Source organism: Phasianus colchicus, chromosome 1 (genome assembly GCF_987193195.1).
Source record: "Phasianus colchicus chromosome 1, bPhaCol1.hap1.1, whole genome shotgun sequence".
Lineage (NCBI taxonomy): Eukaryota > Metazoa > Chordata > Aves > Galliformes > Phasianidae > Phasianus > Phasianus colchicus.
In genome coordinates, this window is record NC_143436.1 from 71,031,298 (window position 1) to 71,043,329 (window position 12,032).

The following is a 12,032-nucleotide window of genomic DNA, read 5'->3' on the forward strand; positions in this document are numbered from 1 at the left end:
CTTGCACATATGTACATTTCATACCAGCAACCCAAGATTTTAGCATTGCTGTATTACTCAGGAGTGATTATTGTCTTCCAGTAATTTGCATGTTCCTCCCAAAAATGCTTGGAGCAACCTTTCAATTTTCCAACACTCCAAAGTACAACGTTGGTGAAAGCAGAGCACATGCACAAGATGAGCCCAAACTGAGTGCCCATGTTTGGGTATCTCAACGCAAAGCCGAGCACACAGGGCTGCTGGCTGGCATGGGGCAGTGGTGACAAGAAGCAAGTGTTGATAAGTGGCTAACACCAACCTCTAGATTTTGGTGCAAAGCCTAGGAGAGAGCATTTAGTCTGGGGAAACTGGAAGTGAAAGTAGCGTTATGAAGAGGTTTTAAGGAAAGCATAGGGGGTGAATTCACAGAGCTGTTGTTCTCACCTTGCAAACAAAGAAGCCATAAGACTTGGCAAACTGAGTCATTTCACTCTAGCCTTCAGCACATCAGACATAAAATCTAACTGGAAGCCTCTTTTTAGATTACTTAGAAACTTTGCCTCAGTTTCCCAACTTGATAATGTCTTCCTCGCAAAGATACTGTGAAAATTCACCAACTAGAATCTATTCAATGCTGTTTGTTTGCTATTACAGACAAATTAAGTCATATGATGCCATTATAATGCAAGTGGATTAACCAAAGGAAGTTCACCATTCCTATTGACCTCCCAAGGAATGCCTGTGGAGACAACGACGAGACTTCACAGGTCCAATTTGTCCATCTGTGCAGGCCTGGCCTCATGTTGAACTAAGTGGAAGGCATGACAGTTCATTCCATGTCTTTTCCTTTCCACATGGTCCATAAAAAGAAATCCTGAAATGCAGAAAAGCCCAGAACCAGAGAAGACAAGCATGCAACTGCTAAGGAGAGGTGCTACAAGCGTGAGGAGGGAATGTGCTTAGGGAATATGGAAGAAATGAAAGAGGAGAAAAACGGGGCAAAATTTCTCACAGTTGAGCTCTTGCAGAGCTCAGTCAATGGTCAGAAAAGGGTTGGAATGGCAAGTCTGAGAGATCTTCCTCCTGCACTGGTAAGATAAAAATACTTAATAAATTGTCAAGATGATAAATTATGAGTGAAAATGATGAGGGATCACACAGGTGCTTTGTAGGTATAAACTGGAAGACAGACAATGGACTTTCATTACCAATGCCTTCTACTTTCAGACACACCTCAGTACAAAAGGATGACAGTCTCAGTGCCTTTCTCTGTCCTTTCCCATGATCTATGAGAAGCCTGACATCATTCACAGAAACCCCTTTCCTCCAACAAACCCCTCAGAGGCAGCAGCTCAGAGTACACCCTGGAAGGAAGCTGCAAGAGTTAAAACTGAAGCAAGACAGACACACTGACACAACATACCAGGTCAAATCTGGAAATCGAACCTTGATGTCATAAACTCAAAACTGCAGTCTTCAAGACAACGCCCTCACTTCACCATTCATCTTTGCTAGGGTTGCACCACTTACTTGTGGCACAAACACTCAAGCTGCCTTGCCCCATTTACTCATGTACCTAGCCTTACAGATGAATGGAGAGGCACGGGGCTGCTGTGCATTTTGAGGTAGCAGTGAGTTTTGTTTTTTCCCATTTTGCCAGAAGTGGGTGTTAAAACAGGCAGACTGTTAGAAAACAGGTTATCAAAACCAGAAGTTAATTTTCAAAACCATCCGAATGGAGATCACCTGATTGAATATCACCCCTTGCTGAAGTAGAAGATACTGGAAATTAGGAACTCCAAGCTCTTGGTTATCTGTCATGTGCTGAGACCACTATGCAGCGCTCTACTTTTTTAATAGGGAAGTACAATGACCTAGTTCCTCTAGAGACATGGGTGGTTTAGACAGATTAAAAAAAAAAATAAATTAACTTCCCCTCCCTAATCCCCCCAGTCTGATAAAAAAAAAAAAAAAAACACAACAACTGTGGTATGAGTACATATCTGAAAAATCAAAAGCAAACTTTTCCAGTTTGAGAATCATAAATAATATCTCTTGAGTAGATACGGGCAATTGATTAGTCATAATAGGAGGGGGATACAGCATGTAATATTTTTCTTTTAATGAGACTTCAGAGAATGCATGAAAAAAGTATTCAGAATGACTGAATTGTACAAATATATTAGCAGACGTTGAAAATATTGGGTAAATTTAAGAAACAAGGGAATGATATGCTTTCACTCTAACTTAATGGAAATGCAAACGATGATGTTTAAAGAGAAAGAAAGGTACATGGCTGCAGTGTTGGGAAAGAATATTAAAAAGAGACAAAGAGGCTGCTAATGAAGGACTGTGTAGATCCTATGATGAAACTAAGACCCTTCACAACCATTATTCCAGAGGCCAAAGAGAGAGTAATGAGCAATAAATAATGCAGATCATGCCAATGGCAGTAAATAAAACGGAACTTAGAAGAGAGAACAAGAAAGAACAGGCCAGGCCCACTTCAAAACAATAGGACATGAACACAATGGGTAAGGAGAAAGCAAGGACACACTACACAGTAACTCCGCATCTACCTTCACAAATAAAGAGAGATGATTACGAAGATTATCTGGAAAATGTCAACGTTAGTCTGCAGTTGAGAGCATCTGAACTAGTTTGTAAACTGCACCCACGAACAGAGACATGAGAAAGAAAGACATTTTGTAGGTTGATTTTTGTGCCACAGCAGTGGAAAGCACTTAGATACTTCAATTGCAAGGGCTATATAGGAAACTATACAGTGACACAGATCTGCGCATGTACTAGGATTCAAGGGCACAAAAAGCAAGAAAAGAATACAAGAAGCTTTGCAAACTTTTTCACAACTTTGCTACGTTTGAGGATAAGAATAAACAACATCCTTCTGGCCTTATTTCCCATTGTGTGCTATGGAGCACAAAACATCATAGCAACTTATTACAAACTCTGCCTCAATCAGCCACTCAGATCCTTTGCCTGGAACATTTATCATGGCTGATAGCTTTTCTTGTGATAAAAGCCATTGTGTAAAGAAGCCAAACACAAAAAACTCACAAGCTGGTCAGTAACAAACTGAAGCTCTGCTCTCCCGCTCTCCAGTTCTGCGGTGCACCCTTTTTTTTTTTTTTTTTTTTCATTTCCATTTGAGCTATCCTTTTCTTCTGGAGCGCTTTACATCTCCTCAGAGCAGACAGCAAGGGTTAGGACACTCCACAGAGTTCTATGTAGGTTTATGCAGCAGCCCCTAGAGACCTGAGTTCAAATACAGGTCAAGGCCTAAGTGGGAAAGAAGAAGGAAGGCCTTGTTCCAGTTTCCAAGCCCCAAAATCATCTCGGGTGTAACCCTCCCTCCTGGGATCAGATTAGCCTGCAGTTGTGTGAGTTGCAAAGATGTGATGTAGAAAAGGAATGGGGCATATAAGGGACAAAATGAAGCTTTACTCATTGCAGTGGATTCCAGCTGAGCGGGAAGTGAGAATGCTAATAACACTGCACATAGAAGAAATCGCTCTCTGCCCAGTTCTCCATCAATACCACAGTTGCAAAGCCCCACATCATACTACTCCTGCTCTCACCCCTGCTTTAACTCCTATATTTTCTGGACAACTTTAAGGGAACTGTGGAAAAGTACAATACAGCCCAATAATGACTGCCTTCTTCAGGAGCTAAGAGGAACAGGCTTTGTTTTACCAATATAAAGTGGCAGTGCTTCCAAAGGAAGCCATCTCCTAGCTTCTTCATCTTCCTCCTGTGTAACTGCACTAACACTCAGGTAGTTAGTAGGCTAGCTCCTACTAATTAGAGCTAGCCTGGCAAAGAAATACTACAGGTTTTAAGCCAGAACAGTTATCCACAGCAGCTCACACTCCAGCTGCAGGAAGCAGAAGGGAAAAGCTGGTGTGGTGTTTGGGCAGCTATGAGCATTGGTAACTACAATCAGCTGTGAGAAAACTGGAAAACAGCAAAGAAGGGATTAAAGAATAAAAGAAGGCATGCTGCACACGCACAATTGCTCATTAGGATAGCACACCTAGCTAAAGGTGCAAAGGAAAAAGCCACGTGCCTTTCACCACTAGGCCAACAAGTTGCTTCCAGCAGTAATCAGCGCTCACTTTCTTCAGCTGGGTGTTTGGCAGAATGTGTGGAAACAGCCCTGTTTCCAGCAAACAGCTGCCTATAACATAACCAACACTAATAGGCAGACTCAGCAGAGGCTAAAGACTGCATGGACACAATGAGTAAATTACCCTTTCAACCCTTGGAGGATTATAGGTCTCTGTCAAGTTGTTCAGATCTGAAATCTGACCTGTCTTAAAGCATTTACAGCTTGCTAGGGAATACGCTCCTTATCCTCAACAGCCATTTCAAAGAAAATAAATCTCTTGATTATAAAATCATATTTAATAATACTACTAACAATTTCTTCCTACAGACAACCTTTTCCAAAATAGAAAGTATACTCCAAATTCACACCTAAGCTTAATATGCACCAGCATTCCCATATAGACAAGATCTAATAAAGGTAATAATAAATAGACAAGACCCACCCAACTCTTATGCTGACATGAGAAATCAGAAACAAACCAGAAGAAGTGAAGCCATCAAAAAAGCAACTCCTCAAAAAGGATTTTAAAAAACCCACACATTTGTATAGAAAGGGAGAGAGCAGACAAGGAAAGACCTGTTTTAAAGAAACATTAAGATAAAGGTATTCAAACCTCAGAATTTTTGACAGCATTCTTTCCAGGAACCAAAAGCACAATATGCTGGAATGCAGTGCTATGTGAGGCTGAAGGGAAATGCATTCAATTTTTTTAACCAAAGGTTTCAGGAAGAAGCACAACTTCAGAGATGCTCTCTTAATGTGAGAGTCGACAAAATGGCAAGAGGCAAAGATTGCTGAATTCAGCAGTGGCTAAATCTATAAACGGGAAAAGTAATCTGTAAATGGAAACTTTTCTGAGCTGGAAAGAAAATGAAGCTCCTAAGTATTTTAGTGATGAGCATGACTGAATCTCCTCCTATTTATTATTTCAGCACATCCATTAGCATCACTGCACTTAAGAGTTTATCAGCATTTCCATTCAAAAACTCAACAGGATACAAGTTTATTAGTTGATTGCTTATATGGGGAGGGTGTGGATGAACAAAAGATGACACATATATTAAATCAGGCTGCATATGTTCTTAGATGAGAGACTTTTCTGTCTGTTCAAAAAACCTGAGTGATTCCCTAAGACGGTTTGCTGGTTAACACCCATCCTGTGAATGTAATAGGACTTGCAGTGACACTCATGCAGGAGCTGAAGGAAAACAGGGCAAGAAAATCCTTCGAGTACAACTGCTTATTTTAGCTAGTGATTCAGCAACAGAAACACATCCAAAACTTTCATGTGGCTTATGGAATGCAGGGGAAAACAAAAGCAGGCTTTTGATCCTGACAAACATGGCACACGACATGTGGGACAGGTAATTTGGGTATGTACATCAACTGCCCAGGTGCTCAGGATCCAGACTGGTGATCAGGATCCAGCCATGACAGTGCTGGACACAAACAGTCCTGCCATCTCCAGTTTGGATCTGCTGTCACCACGCACCTGCAGCAACGATCCCCCACACACAGATGGGCTGCTCACCTGCCAGCATTCCCTGAGGCAGGGACAAAATAGGTCCTGAGATATGTTCCCTTCTGGCACAGCCTGGCTTGGAAAGAAACCTTGGAAGGTAGAAACCTTGGAAAGCTCTAGCCTTCCTCAAGAAGCTGCAGTGTAATATGGAAATTATTTTGGTCAGGAGGAAGGTTGATGCTGTCAAAGTTGCCCATGCTCAGTAATAAAGCTTGGGTGGGACTTTACCAATGAGTAACAACAACTGCAGGAGAGATGGAGCAAAATGATTTGGACAAATGTGGTGTTCTGGCAAAGAGCACAAGAAGACATAATCGAGAAAAAGCTGGCTCATGGCAACAAAAATCTATTCTCACATGATCATGACTAAACTATAATTAGAATCCTCTTTTTTATTATTATTATATTTGTTTCTTTCTAACGACAGCCAATAGGAGTATATTTATTACAATCTTACACAGAAAAGTCTTTCAAGAGCAATAATAAACTTTCCACATTCTGTCTGCAGAAATGGGAACGCTTTTATCCACTGCCGGCATCCCACCTTGCTTTTGAAATGGGAGACCACAGGAAGTGATGGGAGCATTCTTATTTTCCTTGGTCTTTCACTATATTTCTTTCTCTGAAAATATATGGTCAAGAGTAAAGGGAGACTGCACATCCTAATTAATACCTTGAGAAAGCGTTGTTCCTGAAAAGCAGTCACATTTGCACTCCAGAGTTGCTTCCACTTTCCTTGGGACAAGTCCCATTGGATAAATGTTTGCAATAACTGCTAGAAATATAACAGATGCATAGGGTATTAATTACTCATTCATTGTTCATCAATGTCCCCAGTCACAGGAAGCAAGACAGGTTCCAGCCCCAAAAGGATTAACTAAATGTGTTCAGGAAGGCATGGCTACTAGAAAATCTGTTGAACTGACAGAAGTCATCGGTGTGGGTGGACACCAAAACTCCTCTGGATCAGCATTGGCTTCCACCTCAGAGGCTCTCTTCTTACAGGTTATCACATGGTGGTCTGGACACAATTACATGCTGTTAAATGTGCAGGGAAATGCATTAAGGAATCATTAGGACTATTTAACTAATCTGTCATGTTGTGTTATCCAGAAAGCCTAGCTCAGGAACTCTTGCACAGAGCTTACAATTTCTTCTCAGGACTCAAAGTTAAACCTCAACTTAAGGATTTCATGTAATAGCACCTACTGCTTTACTAGGTTAATGACTTTTGCTGTTAAAAATCCTCATCTTTTTTTCTAGTTTTAGCTTCTAGCCACTTATACCTTTTATAGGCTACAAAAAGCTACTACTAACCCAGAAGTTCTTTTTGCAGAAGATGATTATTCTGTTTTTCTTCATAACAACACTGATACCTATAGAAGGCAGTGTAGCTGGGTAGAAAGGGAGGGTAACTTTTGACTGTTTCTACCTTGCTCTGGGACCAAACCAATTCTTTTCATTCGTGAGAAGTATAATGCTTGCTCTACCAGTCCCCAAAACCAGCTGAATACAAAAATGAACAGGGCCCAACAACCAACAGCAAAGTTATCTTTTGCCTTCAGAATTTTGCATATGGATGCCAAATTCTCTTGATTCCAGAGATTTTCCTAGGAGATGGCTGCCTCATAAAAAAAAAACACATTATATTAATTAATGGTGTGCAAATAAAACCCATTTCAGTTACACTAAATCTATATTCAGGTAACTGTTATTCATAATAAAGAGCTGAGTCAGGGGGAAGCTTGCCTGTGGCACCGTGTTAAAACCTTTCAGTAAGATGCATTACTCTTTGGTAAGATAGCTTTGCAAACCTTTTGGTCACTGAATTTGCTTTCAGATCTACTAATGTAATAATAATAACAAGGAGCAAATTAAAAGAATATAAGCACATCAGCCAGGTACCTGCAACATGCATGATATCGAGACTTTGAAGATTTAACAATACACTTTCCAGGCAAAGACCCAGCAGCAGTACTGCTGAAGGGAAAAACACGCTATAATTCCCATTCACAGATACTGAAGCTACAAAGGATGTTTCAGTCTCTCATAACACCACCATAACATTCAACCAATTAGAAACTAATAACTCATTTTCAGGTAAAGCTTGACCTTCCAGAAAAAGCATCCTGCCTTGATATAAGGCACTCATGAAATAGCAAATCCCATTTCCTTTGGTCATCCCCTTCTTCCCTACCCCTCTTAAAGTCTTTAGCTAGGTTTCTAACTTGAATTACTTGGAGTTTTGCCTGCTGGGTTCTCAAGGGCTACGAGCCCTCTGGTATGGCTGGAATTTCTGATAGTTGTCTTGTTCCTGTAGGATTTTTGTATTTTAATCAGATGCAGGAAGCCAAAGCAGGCTGAGTGTGTGGGAGCATGTGGTATTTGTGTGCAATGCAGCATACAATCCATCCCTTCACCTAGCTCTCAGCCATTCACATTCTGGCAACATAGCTCTTTTAAGTCCCCAAATACCCCAAATCCGACAAAGAACAAATACCAGCTTCTCTGAAGTTACTGTAGAGAAAAAATGGTAGCTAAAAAAAAAAAAAAAAAAAAAAAGGCCAACTTCAAAGTTGTTGAATTTGGTGCTGGGGCTTTGAAAAACCTGTCATTTGGGAGGCAGGATGGGAGGCTGCTCTTTCCCCCTCCTTTTCATTAACCAGTTCTTCAGAAGTTGGGAGAGCTACAGCTTTCATTATGCATTCCTCCTGGAAATAAATACTTGTGTGGGTTGTCACATTAGTCAGTAGATAGATGTCAAAAACAAATTACAGCCTGGCAAAAAGCCAGGCGTAGTGTGTGTGTGTGTGTGTGTGCTATAACGAAGTACCTGCTATTAAGAAGGTGGTTGATGCTGCAAGTCAGAAGGTGGAGTCTTCCCAGGAGCAGAAGTCTTATAATGAGGGGCTTTCTAAAGAGGGAACAGAGAATCACGATCTTGTTTTGTTCCTTCCCCTGCAAGGAGGTATGACACAAACTCTCCATATGGTTCATTGCTACACACAGAGAAATCCTACTCCTTCAGCACTTCTTTCAGCTCTCTGAAGTCAAAAACAAGCTAAGCAGTCCCAACAGCTCACTTCAGTCTTTAAATAAACTGGGGCTCTCCAGAGAGACTGGAACCAAAACTTATTTGTCCTTTCAAGGTCCAGAGGCTCTCTCACTAACTCTCTGACACAAACACACATATACACATTGCCTCATGTTTTTCAGCCTTAAATCAGTTCTGGTGTCAGCTCTGATGAGCTGTCCCAGTCAACACTTCTTCAAAAATAACAAGTTTCAAAAAAAAACACACCCTGTGTCAAACTCTCACTCTAGTCTGCTTTTAATCTGAGAGAACATCATCCTGTGTTCCTGCATGAATAAGATGCATATTCCTCATACTGCATATTGCATATTCCTCCCCTACTTTTTTGCATTTGTACAGACACAAGCTAGGAAAGATGTTCAACAAATAGGCAAAACTCTGCACTAACCCTGGAGGACTGCTTTTGTGAACCTGAAGGCAGAGGAGACAGAGTTTTCTAATTAATAATTTCTAATCTGATGTGAATGTTTCAGTGAATAAATACGGTTATTTCAGGTATTCCTGGAACAGTTTGAAGCTCAGCTGTTATTATTCCATGCCCTCCTACTGCTGTGCTAATGTAACTGGAATTGTAGTGGAAACTAGAGATCAGGTTCTACAGCCGTGTCATTCCTCATCAGAGAGGGATGCAAAAGAAACCTGCAGCCTTCCCTCTATTTTATCAGACGCTGTTGCACTGGATGCATCTCAAAACACCTTCACATCCTGCAGTGCAAAAACTGCGAAAGATTTCTAAGAGGACTCCACCACTAATATCAATGTGAATAATAACAAGCACATAAAAAACCAAACAACAACAAAACACCCCAAATACTCTATGTCTTTAGGTCACTTCATATAAATTCAGAATATTGACAAAGCTCACGTGCTCAGATATTTTAACTCCAACTAATTACACAAACAATTTTAAAAATATAAGACACACAAACTGGAGTGGAGAATTTATATAGTCACACGACTCCAAAAGCTAGAGCTTTAAAAATAAAGCCAAGCACTGTGTGACACACAGTACTGCGCTACAGTTGGCAGCGCTTCAATTATTTGCTGCATATTCAAAGTGGACAATGAAGCTAAACTTACCAGCAGCATTTATCTGACACTGCTGTTCCAAACCTGGATTTCAGTCCTTACTCATTCTTGGTGAGTCATAAGCTTTTCAGGCTTATGCATTTCACCCTTCTAACATCTGCGTGTCAAAATGGAGCAGGGCTTCAATTACTGCAAGTGGTGACGGTGACTGATGTTTCTCTGGATCATCAGTAGTCACGTGCAAATTTGAAGGATTATGCATGTGGTTAAGGACTAGGTATGGTTTATAACTGTTGAAATTCAGGTGACTTAAGTAAACTAAAGCTAATCTGGACTGCTTACAAGTCAAAACTCCTACACTGCTCAGTTTTAGAGACGATGTCTAGCCATGTTTGTTAGCTTATGACATTACAGCAAGGACACTGTGCCCTGGATTAACAGGGGAACTTTGAAGTCCTTTTTCATGATGCTGGGCCCAAGTTTTCTTAGAGTACTTAGTGCACAGAATTAACTAGTTATAAAACACTAACAGTATACAATAAAACAAACAAACAAAACAAAACCACCAAAAGCAACAAATCACCAGTTATAAGATATCCACACAGCATTATAATGTTTGTCTTATCAGCAACTAAGAATAATGTAGTGGCATGCTTATGTTTATTTGTGGGACTTTTGTATGTTTGATTAAATAGAACTGCAGCAATAAAAATATAAGTAGTGATGACATTTTGATTATAGAGTTGTCATTTTTCCATTTTTTCTTAGTTGCACTAAAACTCAGAAAGAATACAAACCAGTTTTTAAAATTTGTCTCCATAAAACCTGCAAAAATCCCAACCGTAGCTAATGTCCTCTACAATGAACTTAGAACTACCAGGAAAGAAAGCACCAGCTTTGTTACTACTCTTTCATTTTTCAGCTACTAGAACTAACTCGTATGTTAGTTCTAGTCCCAATGTCAGTCCATGCATACACAAATGCGTGTTTAATAACCACCCCTGACTGCCTCCATGTAGGTCTTTCTGTCTTAATGACTGGCCTCTAATGAAATACTTTAACTCTCTGGGCTGCCTCACAATGTAATTCATGCTCAAATGCAAATCACATCATAAATATGAGCTCCGTCTTTCAGAGAGCTACAAGTCACTATACAGCCTCTTGGGGTCTTTATGGTGTTGTTCTTTTGTTTTTTTGTTTTTGTTTTTTTTTAAATGGTTAACTTTGACAGCTTACAACACTCTTGTAATGATCTTCAAGCCCTCCCTCTTCTCCTCACTATGACTATTTCAAGGACTACAGACTAAAGTCATCAATTTGCTCCTTGAATTATATGCTGCAGTGGTGACATTCAGTACTCAGTGCTGCCCTCTGAAAGGAGCAGATCGGCAGGACTCTTGCTGGGTGTCACTGCTTTCACCATTAGAAGCATCTGCTGGGACTGAAAAGCTCCTACATCTGAACATAAAATAAGATTTGGGGATCTGAAATACAGTGAATTAGTTAACACCATGCATAGCATCACATTTTAGAAGGTATTTGGATCCTTGAATCAGGGTAGAGGAGCAAATGCCCTGCTATATCTAGGTTAATGATACTTTGGGCTATTTCTCTCTCTCATCTTTGTAGGCATCAAAAATAGCATCAGCTTCTGAACAATAACCAGGGAAAGAGTCTGCACAACTTCTGTTCAGTACACTCCAAGCACTGTTCTAGTGGGAACAGCTAAGCTGAATTTCAGCCTCACTGCATAAGGTCCAGACTTTGTCAGAAATGCTGAATCAGTCAACAAACAGCACACGGTGCTTTTGTTTTGGGTGACAGGTTCTCAATACCTTTTAGAAAAAGTTGGACAAGTGCACGTAAAAACAAATTACAGTAAACTGGATCTTTATGATTACCACGTCTCTGCTGTGGACTGGCTCTGTGGAACTGCTGTTGATAAAATGAAATTATTCGTAAGGCTTCCAACTGTGGTCCTAATTCTAAAAACTTGGCAGGAAAGGCTAGACATCAGGAAAAGCATCTCACATGACTAAATATGTCAAACAAGGACAAAGAGTGGAATTGGAAAATAATAAGCTCAGCAAGACCAACCTAGAGGTGTGTCTTTATCTTTGAGGGTTTATCTATTCAATAGAAGATTTGGCTACGTGGTTATCTTTCAAAGAACAGAACCATGGCTTTGCTCAAGGGAGACTTGTTTTTACAGGTACTCTGGAGAATGCTGATATGCCCATGTTTAATGCCTGTGCACATCTGAAGAGCTTTTTTTCATT